Source organism: Camelina sativa, chromosome 19 (assembly GCF_030686135.1).
Source record: "Camelina sativa cultivar CO46 ecotype springtype chromosome 19, ASM3068613v1".
In the NCBI taxonomy this organism is placed as follows: domain Eukaryota; kingdom Viridiplantae; phylum Streptophyta; class Magnoliopsida; order Brassicales; family Brassicaceae; genus Camelina; species Camelina sativa.
The window spans coordinates 11583669-11589334 of NC_141898.1; the positions used below are offsets into that span (position 1 = coordinate 11583669).

Consider the following 5666-nt stretch of genomic DNA (forward strand, 5'->3'; position numbering starts at 1 on the left):
CTTGTGGCACAACTACTCCCACACTCAGAGCAAAGCCCTCATGGCACAACTACTCCCACACTAGCATTCTCATTCTCATGCATATGCTTATGCCATTCGTAAACTTGTCTTAACATATATCCTTAAACATTAACATCATACATTCAAGTTACTAACAACCTAACTTCATCAAGTAATCACAAACCACCCAAAGACTATTCTCAAGCCTATACTTAGCAACTATCGAAGAATATATAAGGAAAGAGGCTACTGCATATCCGCAAATACCACCCTCACCTGAATTTGAGCTGGCAAGAACTGGAAAGAAAGGCTGAAACAGCTAGCAACAATCTGAAACTTGCAGCAGAAGAAAAACAGTTCAACACAGATTAGGGTTTCTGGTTTTTGACTGAAGTAGATGATTCTTGTCCGACAAGCAACCAGCACAGAAGCCAAGGTGTACCTTTTTTGGTGATAAAAGTGGCTTAGGTAGCTTCCCTAACACCCCTTATATCTGGAACAATTGTCAACCCGCCTTAAAGTCCACAAGTATATCCGAAAATATTTCACCAAAACCTCAGGTCGAAACTGCAAACTGGATTTGACACGATTTCTACATCAGAAAACAATGATTTTTTTACTAACTTTGATCACGATTTCCAGATCGACCTTACCTCGGATCGAAGTACCGTTTGTTGCTGCTTCTTTCTTGTAGAGAGATCTTTCCAACGACACCAAAAGCGTGATCTGGTTCCTTCAGATCCGACGGGAAACGGATCACCAAAATCACTTCACTAAAACCAATTGTGGTGTCATAAATTACGAACTCAGTAACCAATAGAGGCATATTCATTAGAATAGATCATATATCCATGATAGATTTGCCTTACTCAAATGAAGCCGGTGTTAAACGGTGAAAACGAGACGTCCAACTCTTCTCTCCGCTTAATGTGATCCCGAAAGGAAATAGAAAACACAATGTCAACTCTTGCTCACTAAACAATGGCGATTAAGATTTAAAACAAGGCGGTCTGATGCTTTAGGTTTCGAGTTTGCAGAGCAAAGAAGCGGCTGGAGGTAGAGGGAGATCTGTACACCCTATATATACATATGTACACATGCGCACATAGGTTTTGTGATGAAAGTTGCTGGGCCCTTAGTGGGCTGGATCAAGTCTCACAAGCATGATTCGGTCTTAAAAACAGCATGGCCTAGACTAAATTGATTGCATGTTTCAGTCTTAAAAACCGCATGGCATAATTTAAATCGATTGCTTGTGTGTTTTATAGATGTCAAAGATCGACAATCTTCAGTATGCTGCACTTAATGTCTATGGTGACAACTATTTGCAATGGGCTTTGGATACTAAGATTACCCTAAAATCAAAGAACCTCTGCGAATGCATTGAGGATAACAATGAGGCCACTGAAAAAGAAAGATATAAGGCGATTCTCCTCATACGACATCACCTTGCACCGAGTCTAAAAAATCAGTACCTCACCATTGAGAATCCTCTTGACCTTTGGGTAGAGTTGAAAAATAGATATGATCACCAAAAGACGGTGCTTTTACCAAAAGCCCAGTTCGAATGGAAGAATCTCAGGATTTTAAATCCGTGGATGAGTACAACTCAAAACTATTTAAGATAGTTTCAATCCTGAAACTATGTGGTAAAGAGGTTACTGAGGAAGACTTGCTAGAGAAAAAATTCTCAACCTTTCACACAAATAACATAATGCTTCATCAACAATATCGTGAAAAAAGATTTACTACATATGCAAGTCTAATCTCTTGTTTGCTACTGGCTGAGCAAAACAATGAGTTATTGCTGATGAACAGTGCAATGAGACCTCCTGGTTCTACCCCATTGACAGAAGCCCACAAAGCTGATATGACCAAGAAAGAGCCTAAAGAGACTAAAGAGTCTAATTACGTCCATAGCGACAAGTATTACGGTCGTGGCCATGGTAGAGGACGTGGTGGTCGTGGCAATTACCAAGGAAACCATTATGATGGTCAAGGTCGTGGGAATCGATCCGATTTTGGTCGTGGTCAAGGTAGAGGCCGCAGAATTTTCAAACCGTAACACAAAACCAAATTCATTTGCCACAGATGTGGTATGGGGACCCATTGGGCAAAGACGTGCATGACACCCCAAGCACATTGTTGACCTTTATCAAGAGATTGTGAAAAAGAATCCAGAAGCTAACTTGGTTCATCTTGAGGGTGAAGGAGATTTCGACCATGAAAAAGATGATCTAATGGATTATAAGACTTCGGATTTCCTAAAAGAGGATAATTAAATTTCAACAACTATTGTTTAGATTTATTTTTAATTTTCCATGTTTTATGCTTTTGGATTTTATTGAATTATGATTTTGGTTTAAATCTAATTATTTTGTTATTTTTAATATACATTCGTTTGCTTTATCCTTTTATGTCTAAAACATGGTTATTGTCTATATTAAGAAATGATTGAGGACAAGAACATACTTGTTGTTGATAGTGGATCAAGCCACACGATTTTGAAGGACAAGAGATATATTGTAAATCTCACTTTGAAAAACGCCAATATTAGGACAATCGCGGGTATAGCTAGTCTTATTGAAGGCTACGGCTAGGCCCATATTCTTTTACCTATGGTCACGCATCTTGAAATACCAGATGCTTTATATTCACCCAGCTCAAAAAGGAGCTTATTGAGTTTCAAAGATATTCGTTTGAATGGTTTCCATATTGAAACTAAGGGTGAAGGGAACCAATAGTTCCTACACATTACTGAGATCACCCAAGGCTTTAAGAAAATCCTAGAGACTATACCCGCATTATCTACTGGCCTTTACTATGCCAAAATAAATATGATAGAAGCTAATATGGCAATGAACAAGATGTTCACTGAACAATTTACCTTATGGCATGGCCGGTTTGGCCATCCCGATTCTAACATGATGCGTAAGATAGTCTTAAATTCGAAAGGGCACACTCTATAAGAGAGATGAGTTATCCTTAAGAATCTCACGTGTGTAGCATTTGCACAAGGGAAACTCATTATAAGGCCATCACCAATAAAAGTAACTAAAGAGACTTTAAATTTTCTGGAAAGGATACAAGGAGATATATGTGGACCAATACACCCACCATGTGGGACGTTTAGATATTTTATGGTCCTTATTGATGCATCGGCCAGATGGTCGCCTGTTTGTCTATTGTCCACTAGAAACCTAGCATTTGCTAGATTACTGGCCCAAATCATACGTCTGCGAGCACACTTTCCAGATTTTCCACTTGAGACTATACGTCTAGACAATGCTGGTGAATTTACATCCCAAGCGTTTAATGATTATTGCATGTCCATGGAGGTAAGTGTGGAACATCCCGTGGCACATTTACATACACAAAATGGATTAGCGGAATCCTTCATTAAACGAATTCAATTGATTGCTCGACCATTACACATGAGGTCGAAGCTTTCTGTGTCGGCTTGGGGACACGCAGTTTTACATGCAGCAGAACTTATACGCATCAGGCCATCTAATAGCATAGATATTCACCATCCCAATTACTCACGGGTCATGTGCCAGACATATCCCATCTAAAGACATTTGGGTGTGCCGTTTATGTACCCATTACACCACCACAGAGAACAAAGACGGGACCTCAAAGGAGGATGGGAATATATGTTGGATATGATTTTCCCACCATCATTAAGTATCTAGAGCCAACCACATGTGATCTATTTAAGGCTGGAAACGCGGATTGTTAGTTTATTGAATCCAAATTTCCTACATTAGGTGGAAAGACAAACAAGCTGGTCAAAGAGGTATCATGGAATCAAACATCCTTGAATTGGCAAGATCCTCGGACTCTGGAATGTGAAGCAGAGATCCAAAAGATTATACATTTACAAAAGCTAGCTAGTCAATTGCTAGATTCCTTTGCTGACCCAAAGAAAGTTACAAAATCGTACATACCAACTTGTAATGCACCAATACATATTGATGTTCAAAAGGGACACAATCAAGTTGCTACAGAGTCTAAGGTACGTTTGAAACGTGGTAAACCAATAGGTTCCAAAGATAAGAACCCTCGGAAATCAAAGAAAGGTGCAATTAAACCCGAGGTTAAGAAACCATAGACATGACCGCGGCAGACCCTAAGGAATCGATAAATGAGGTTTGGGACGCTAAACCTCAATGTCTAGAAGGTATTGATAATAATGAGATCTCAATAAAATATATCATGTCTGGAATTCAATGGAACCGAAAAGATATCAATATCGATGAATATTTGCATATAAGGTAGCACTTGAAATGAATAATGATGGGGACATCAAGTCATTATCATCCAATTATCAGGGAGGGAACACCAATAAGACGACCAAGATACCTGGAGAGAACCAGCCCGAGCGTACCAAAGACATACATGCCTTTCTTGAAGCATATAACCCCAACCAAAAGGAGTTAAGCTACAAAACGACTTGTTCTACATTCTTGACCCATCAGAGAAACACTTCGAGTTGGAATCAAGCCAAAATCAATTTTGGTTTAGAAAGTATTCAATTTCTAAATCAATGGTTTCTAGACTTGCCTTATTTGGAGTCTCACGTGTTTGGTAAAGATCAAACGTATCTGTGGCGGCCAAGAGAATATGATATATTCTAGAAGCTCCCTACAACACCCTAAGGTGCACCAAAACACAAGAACCAAGCTTGCCTTATTTGCCTTCTTTGGAGCCTAAGGAGATCAACCAGCAACAGTTCTTTCCCAATCTGTTTGAGTGCGTTTCAGAGACCCTCCAGGTGAACACGAGACTTCCCAGGATGCACCATTTCCTTCCCAAGCTATCAAGATACAAACAACGGCTATTTCCTCATTTAGATGTTTTTCTCATTAAATCTCCAACGGCTACTTTGTCAATTAATTTTGCGATTCTTTACTTATTTTAGCTTCTTAGGACCGTTATCTATGAGCCTATAAAAGCTCAGTTTCGTTCTCATTGTAAATCACCTTTCAATCATCTAAGAAAATACAAGTTTGTTTTATTCAAAGAGTGTCTTTGTTTAAGTAAGTTTGTCTTTAAGTTTCATTTGAAAGATTCATTTGATTCTTGAGATTAAAGGATTAGGATTGTTTGTGTGATTCAATCAAGTCTACTTCTCCACCGATTGAGAGAGTCAATCAAGCCCACAGATTGAGAGAGTCAATCAAAGCAACAACACCACCTTTACCGTCGTATTCATCTTCCGCCAACGCTTATTGATCAGTTCTTGATCACTGTTTGTTCATAAGATTGCGGAGTGATTCCGGATCTTATATCATCTGGTATCAGAGCTTCAAAAACTCCTATCCATCAGGTTGTATTTTTTCAACTTTTATTTTTTTTAATTTTCTGGTTTGCTATTTTGCTTCCAAAAAAAAAACATCAAAAAAAAAAAAAATATGTCTTGATTTTTTTTTCTTGTTTAATCGCTTCCTTACCTTCATAAAAAGGAGAAAAAAAAAATACTTTTCTTAGTTGCACAAAAAAAAAAAAAAATACTTTTCTTCATTTTGTTATTTATTTTGTTTTATATAAAAAAATCCTAAAAAGTTTATATTTATTTTCTGTTTGTGTTATTTTCATTAAACTCATTAAAAACAAAAACAAAAACAAAAAAGTCTTTTTATAAATTCTAATTCACTTCCTTA

General features: G+C 37.9%; 1 pseudogene; it reads left to right on the forward strand.

Moving 5' to 3' along the window:
* The first annotated feature begins 1268 nt into the window (after positions 1–1268).
* Positions 1269–2282, forward strand: LOC147920435 (uncharacterized; annotated as a pseudogene).
* The last annotated feature ends 3384 nt before the right edge of the window (positions 2283–5666 follow it).